Raw genomic sequence first — 8,459 nt, 5'->3', positions numbered from 1 at the left:
AGAGATGGAGCCTATTATTACTATCTTTCTTTCTGCAAGCAGTTTTACACAGATTCATGCCTTTTTCTGCCTATCTCCTGGGCTCAGTTACCAGGGTATTTATGAAATGTCCCTAAAGAAAAAGAAAGGTCATTGAGTAAGAATGAACCGAGGCTGTGTTTTCTCAAGTACTACTTGATATCAAGTACAAATATGAAATACGGTACTGTGCTGTTTACTATGAAAATGCAGTTTCTGTCCTTTGCAATTTTTGTTTAATTCAAATACTTAGGCAGCACTTGACCTGGATCAATTCCCTGGTTACATGATGGGTAGACTGTGGTGAACTGAAGTTAACACAATTTTTGTCCTAATGACAGCAACAGCCTAGTTAAAGAGACTGATACATAACAAATCAATTACCTAAAAACAAATGATATATTATTGGATAAGGATGCAATAACGAGAATATAAAAATAGTAATCCCTTTATACTTGTGTGTTGCATTTCATATTTATCTTAATGTCTCTGAGAAAAGTGTTATTAACCCCTATGTTACATATGAATAAACTTAAATAAGGTCTGGAGAGATTAACTGACATGTTGAATATGACTTGCAATTCAAACCGGATCTATAAATTTCAAATTCAAAGCAGCTTCATCAATTCTCAAAGCAGAATTTTCTGTAGAAAAAATGAATTCTCAAGTGAATGTGATCTCATGTGAATAGATACAACAAGTGGGGAAAAATTAATGATACAAAAGAGGGCAAGGTGAAAAGCTGATAATTACAGGCATCCCATGGTTGAAGTGAAGCTGAAGATAGGATGACAAAAAGAAAACCAAGGTGTAGAACTGAGCTAGCAGCATAACCAGTAACAAAATGACCTTAGTAAAAGGTAACATACTCTCCTGTTGTCACTGTATATCCTTATGTACAAATAAAAGGAATCATTTCTCTAGTCACATGAACAGGAGAAATGCATATGACTAGGTAGAGATAAGGATCATGACGTTTGGAGAGTTATGAGTGCTTCTCATCCTGCTTCTTCTGGCAAAGGTATGGAATTTACAAAACATAAAGTTTCCCCATCTTCCCTCAATTAGCGCTGTTGGCTCTATATCGTGAATGATACTCTGAGGCTTATATAGATGGCCAAGAGAGTCAAAGGATAGGGTTTGTGCCATATCTGCTAGCATACTTAGTGCCCTCACTGTGAGAAAGAGTCAAGAGGAAAGGAGCAGGGACAAGGCCTCTCTATTTTCATTTCTCATATACTTATTTCTTCATATGATAGGAATGGAGAGGTGAAAGCAGGATAGAGACTGTCTTGGGGTTTACAATTCATCTATTCACAATGGAATTGTGAGTAATGCCAATCTTCTGTTTGCTCTCAATAGAGAAGCAAGCACATTAAGATAAATCTGAAACGCAACACACAAGTATAAAGGGATTACTATTTTTCTATTCTCGTTATTGCATCCTTATCCAATAATATATCATTTGTTTTTAGGTAATTGATTTGTTATGTATCAGTCTCTTTAACTAGCAATTCCATCCTGCTGATGGAATCCTCCCCATAAAACATATCTTATACATTGGGGTGATGCAACAGAAAAAGACGAACATACAATTAGTCTTTGTACTTAAGCACCTGTATTATTCAGGGTTCTCTAGAGAGACAGAACTAATAGGATAGATGTATTTATATATAAGTGAGTTTATTAAGGATTATTGACTCACACGATCACCACGTGTGGTCCCACGATAGGCTGTCTGTAAGCTAAGGAGCAAGGAAGGCAATCTGAGTCCCAAAACCTCAAAAGTAGAGAAGCTGACAGTGCAGTCTTTAGTCTGTGGCTGAAGGTCTGAGGACGTCTGGCAAATCACTTGTGTAAATCCAAGAGACTAAAAGCTGAAGAACTTGGAGTCTGATGTTTGAGGGCAGGACACATCTAGCATGGGAGAAAGATAAAGGCTGGAAGACTCAGCAAGTTAAGACTTTCCGACTTCTTCTGCCTGTTTTATTGTAACTATGCAGGTAGTAGATGATTAGATGGTGCCCACCCCTATGGAGGGTGGGTCTGCCTCTCCCAGTTCACTGACTCAAATGTTAATCTCCTTTGGCAATGTCCTTGCAGACACACCCAGGAAAAATATTTTGCATCCTTCAATCTAATCATGTTGACACTCAATATTAACCATCACACCACCGATGAAGAGAGAAGCAGAATCATCAGATTATTTACAAGAACTCTTGAGAAAGTGTTGTAAAGAAATGGCAATAATTTGATGTCAAAGGAGCTAGAAGTTTGCAGGCAGCTTCTCACACTGGACATAGCTCTGCGGGTTCCTGTGGTCCTTAAAGTTATGTGCAACACAATATTACAGTTCCATTTATAATAAGTGTGCAACCTATGTCATAGGCAAAAAAAGTAAGGAATAGTGGGAAGGTTTTAATAGAAAAAAGATAGCAGACTCAAGTTGAGCCAATCATCCCAAAGGGCCATTTTGCCAAGTGTAGGCATACAGGAACATTGAAGGATGATGCATTAGTGAAGAAAGGGAGGAATTTCCATAGCTGGAAAATAGAAAGTCTTGTATCATTATCTTGGAGGGGCAAAGTGACGTTTGGTGTTGAATACAGCTAATTCAAGATGATGTTCAGTAAGAGGATGTCCAGGGGAATTAATAACCCTACCTAACTCTCCCCCTTCAGCTCTCTTGCTCCCTGGCCCTCAACAGCCTAACCCATCAGAAAGACGGGTAGAGAAATGCTGCATTTAATAAAGCTCTACTTCTTCATGTAAGGCCTTAAGAGTAGGAGGTATGCAATGTCACAGATCTTCAACACCAAGAACTAAGTCTTAGTTATCACAAAGACATAATTATCATTATACAGCACAATATTTAAATGTTTCTGCTTCTTACTAGCTCTGTGACCTTGGGAAAATTCCTTCACCTCTTTGAAACGGAGTCTCTTCACATATTACAATACAAATAATAATAATATTTTCACAGAATTGTAAAGGTTAAACATAAAGCATCACAAAGCTTAACATGTAGTAAATATTTTGTGACTAGTAACTCTTATTAAAAAAGAACAAATGAATTAATGAAAAATAAGAAAAAATCGCTTTTTATAAGGTCTTCCTAGCAGTAAAATTTTTGAATTTTTTTTTCTACAAATAGTATTTCTTGGCCTAAGAGACCTCTTAGGAATAAACTATTTTGCCCATTAAAACATGGATTTTGTCTTAAATAAGGCCAACCTTTTAGTATAGCATGCTATTTTGAGAATATTAAAGTGCACAGGCAAAAAATGATGGAAGGTTTCACAGGCTACTGAGGCTTGGGATACATTATTTTAAAAATGTCTACACCCCAACAGTTTCAGTTTTGTACTTCTGAGTTTTTAACAAATTGGATTCATTGTACAAAAGGATACCACTGATAGTCATTTAGAATGACAAGGGCCACCAATAACCTGGGATTGTTATATTAGCTTGCAAAGTGTATCCAAATATTTCTTTCTTCACAAATCCAATGATTAAAGTAGAGTTTAGGTTAGATGACTGTTCAGTCCCAGGAGGACCTGAAGAAATCGTCAGTTAGTCCCAAATCATGCTCTAGATATGCAGCATTTGGCCCTTTAATCATTTATCTGCCTCTAATTACCACCAACTCCTATCAAGGAGCAATTGCTCCTTAGTCTAGCGTGATTGACTGAAATCAAACTCCAATTTGAATTTGATTATGCCAATAAATTTTAAACTTTCAGTTGGTAATAAATCACAGTGATGCTAGTAGTGTTGTTTTTGGTATCATCTCAACTGTCAGCTCCTGACTCCCTGGGCATGATTAAGGTAGGCACTTTCAATGAGATCTCTGACCTACCATATTTTTGATAATGAAAACAAGCAATCTGCTTCAACTTTTTTCCTGGCTTCTCAGCATGTCATTGGCCAGATTACCAAGGCACAGGCTGCCATAATTCAGCCCATCCTAGAATCAACTTACTTTCTCCTTACATAGATGTTTACAGATTCGTACTTGCTGATCAAGACTATATTATTTGAAATAAAGATGCTCTGAAATTCTAAGGTCAAATTCAAAACCTGTTTCTATCTGGAGGCCCCTAGACTTTCTGTTGAAGGAAAGGAAACAATTCCTCTACTTTAGAACACCTCCACAAGACTCATAAATTTAAGAAACCACAAAACTCCTGGTAGAATCTCATGTATTTTAGTTTTATATTACACTCCACCACCTGTGTCCAACAGGAAATCAGTATTTTATTATACATACTGTAATATTTAGCCCAAGGTAGCCTGAAAAAAATCTTATTTGATCCCAATTCTTGAATGGATAAAGGATGACTCACTAGGGTACAGCAACAATGACAGCTTGACCCTCTGCATGTTCATTCTTTTAATTTGGAGAAGTGTGTGGTGATATATGCATTTTTTAAGCCCCAAATTCCCACTTTTATATCACAGTTAAGCAATGTTATAGCAGTTCTACAGTTATAGCATGATGCCCTTCCCCTCCATGTTTAAAAAAGTACAGTCTATGGCTCTGACTTCTGAAAGCTGTAGTTACCTGGAGACATGCAGTATTATAAAGATCCAAGCCAAGGTAAAGTGCCTGACTGGGAAATGTAATGCTTCCTTCAGCCACCATCTAACCCACAGTGATTGCAAATCAAGGTTTGGAATAATATTTCCTTAGCTATTACCGTGGGGTTAGGCTATTTATCTTGGAAGACAGGCAGAATTTAATTGAAGCCCATAGAGCTGTGCATACTTCAGGTAAAGCACGTAAGGCTTTTACTCTAACCCACATTCATAAAATCACTATGAAACAGACATACCTGCCTTACAATTCCCCATTGCCTATGAGAAGGAAACCGCTATTAGCACTTGATCTTCACCTCAGAGTAAAAGACCATCGGAACTAAACCGGCATCCCTAATTAGGTTCTTTAAGGAGCCTACTTTGCCCAGGGCATTCTTCATCATCTATATGTTCCTCCACATAAAACTCTGTACATTTGCAAATCTACCTTCTTCTCACATCCTTTAACAAGTACCAAGGACTTACTTTCTCTATTGTACCATTTAGATGTTGTCTCTAATATCAACTAATCTACAATTTGATCTAAACAGAATCCCAGTTGGCTTTTTTGTATAATTTGAGAGCTTAATTATAAAAATAATTGTGGAAATATGAAATATCTAGAATGACAAAAAATGAAAAATGAATTTGGAGAACTCATCTGATTTCACAATCTACCATAAAAATTACAGTAATGCAAGTAATGTAGCATTAGCAAACAGATAGACTATTAATCTATCAAGGGAAAGGACAAGAGGTTTCAGATCTAGAACTAAACATTATGGCCAATTTATTTTCAATAAAGGGGCTGATATAACTAAATGGTTTTTTTTTGTTTTTTTGTTTTTTTTTTTTCAGAAAAAATAGCTGGAAATTGGATATCTGTATGCATATACAGGTGTGTGTGTCTGTGTGTGTGTGTGTATGTGTGTGTATGTGCGTGTGTGGAGAAAGGGAGAGAGATGAATATATGCCTATATATGTGTGCATATGTATGTGTGTGTGTGTATATATATATATATATATATATATATATACATACACACATGTATATAGGCATATATCCATCTATGTATGTATACAAAATTGTATATACATACCCATATAATATGTATATGTGTGTATGTATATCTTAAGCCACCTATAAAATTAAATTAAAATGTATCATTGATTTAAACATAAGAATTAGATAAGAATCAGAACCATAAAATGTTTAGGAAAAATATAAGAATAATCATTATGACCTTACTTAAGACAAATAGTCCTTAGGAACGTTATACAAAGTAATGAAAAAAAAAAAAAAAACCAAAAACCTTAAAAAATAGTATATTGCACTTCATTCAAATTTAAAAACTTCTTATTCAAAAGAAACTGGTAAAAAATTAACAGGCAAACCACAGGCTAGAAAAAAGCCAAATCCTTATCACTTAATGATTACATGAATCATTTTTCTATTTCATGCCATGTATTAGAATTCAGAAATAAGAAAAAATGAATTACTAATATATGCAGCCATATGAATGAACATTGAAAACAATATTATAAGTAATATAATAAGAAGCCAGACACAGCACTCTACCTGCTGTACAACTGAATTTATATAAAACTGTAGAAAACATAAACCTATAGCTAAAGAAAGCAGATCAATGGTTACCAGGGCAAAAAAATTGGGAGGAAAATAACTACAAAATATCAGAAGAAACTTTGGAGAAAAATGGAAATAGAATATACATCTTTATTGTGATGGTGGTAACATGACTGCATACATTTGTCAATACTCATTGAATTATACACCTGAATTTGGCAGATTCATTTTATGAAAATTATATCTCAATAAAATTTATTAAAATACATCTATGTATCTGTATACTTGATATGTATATGTATTTACTTTATGTGTATGTATGTATTTGATTTTCAGTAAAGATAAAATTAGCTCTGTAGCCCTATTTCTTGTGTATCAGTGGGTATACTAATTGCTAATTATTAAGCTACATAATAAATATGAGTGGAATTAATAAAGAAAAAATCACATAAATTTTAATTAAAAACCAACATAAATAAAATATAACAAATTTTTCAATTAGAAGTACATATGTATGGAAGAACATGGAAGTTTGCATGAGTGTATTTGTTAATTGTTTGATTTTTCAGTATACCTGAGCAACTACCTTGAGAATTATTGTTGATGCCTTAAGGCCATGCTATGTACTGGATGTCCATGTTTGCAACATATATGATTAAAAAATCAGTTAATTCAAATTCCTATTTTACGTGAAATTGACTCAGGATAAGCAAAAGCAAGAGTGTCAATCAGTAATGGACAGAGATTGGGATACAGAGAATATGGAATAATTCACAACCATACAAGACTCTTGCAATAAATATGTTTAAATATCAGGAATAAATACAGAGGAACTCAGTTAAAAGCCTTTAAAGAATCCCCTACACATGTGTATAACATTGTTTTACCTCAGCATCAAACTAACCAATTATATTAACTATAATCACGAATCAAGGATCTCAGCAGTGCTTACCTGTCTTCTAATGAAGAATGTCTGCTTATTCTTCATCACCAAAGAGGTCTGCAGCTCAGATGGACTGTGGCATATAGAAAACTGTGAAGCCAGCTACCTTGATGACTCTGAGGAATATGTCAGGCTAAAAGATATAAATAATCAAAGAAATAAATGATTATTTGAATTCATATTTACATGAGAAAAAAAGTAATTCATATATTGTGTATGAAAGAATGTTATTGACCATGTTAGTCTGCAAACAGTATCTCATGCTGTTTATTCATCAATGGCTCCTTTTGGCACTTTTTTCTGCCACAGTTAGTAAGCACTTCATGTAAAAGATGGTGCTTCTGTGTATTCACAACACACATTCGTGAACCATCTAACCAGATTCACATTGTACACTTTTCCAGGTTGAAGTCTCCAGCAGCCAATTTCACAATTCTTTCTTCTATACAATTATTACTTTACTCCTACAATGTGGTATGAAGTATAGTTTTCTTAATCTTGATTTTGGCTTATCTCTCATATGCTCTGTACTTGCACCTCAGTGCTGCAACCTTGGGGAAACCACTGGCGTAGTCATATGCAAATTATTTCTAGCCTAGGAATAGAATTAGGACAACTATCATCAGGTCTTTGTGGCTCAGTCTATCTCCAACGATGGAAGTGAATTATCATGATAAGAAAACCTTGTTTATGTTACTTAAAATGTATTATACCAGTCTTAGAAATAATAACTGTTTAGCACTCTGAAGTGTTTTCATCTAGTAAGCAGCAGAGAGATTTAGTATTGTTAACACTTTGTTAAAAGAACAAAAAGCATGATATTACAGTCAAAAGATGATTTGAAGCTTTTATCTCATTTTAGAAGCAGGTAAAGCTTTATGGAGCTATCACCCTGAACAAGTACAATGTAATCATAAAGCACATTTATTTTATTTTATTTTATTTTTCTTGTAATTGAACCCTTATAACTATCATAATTAATAAGTTTAGCTAGTTCTTCTCCCACCTCTGGGAAAGAAATTGCATAAGCCTCACAGCTTTTTGAATAATTCTGATGTAATATAAGGTCCTCTGGGAATACCTTAAAATAACCAGCCCCATGTAATAAATAAAACTCCCAAGTTTAATATAAAGTTAAAGCTCCATCTTTTCCCTAAGTCATTGAAAGGGGTTACACTATGGTTTGAATATGTCCCCCAACGAGCATGTGTTGGAAACTTAATCCCCAATACAATCATGTTGGAAGGTGGAGCCTAATGGAAGATGTTTAGGTCATGAAGGTGGAACCTCCATGAATGGATTAATGAAGATTATAAAAGGGCTTGAGACTGTGAG

The sequence above is a fragment of the Saimiri boliviensis genome, chromosome X (assembly GCF_048565385.1).
Source record: "Saimiri boliviensis isolate mSaiBol1 chromosome X, mSaiBol1.pri, whole genome shotgun sequence".
Lineage (NCBI taxonomy): Eukaryota > Metazoa > Chordata > Mammalia > Primates > Cebidae > Saimiri > Saimiri boliviensis.
The sequence above is the reverse complement of the archived record's forward strand: the minus strand, read 5'-3'. Positions refer to the sequence as shown.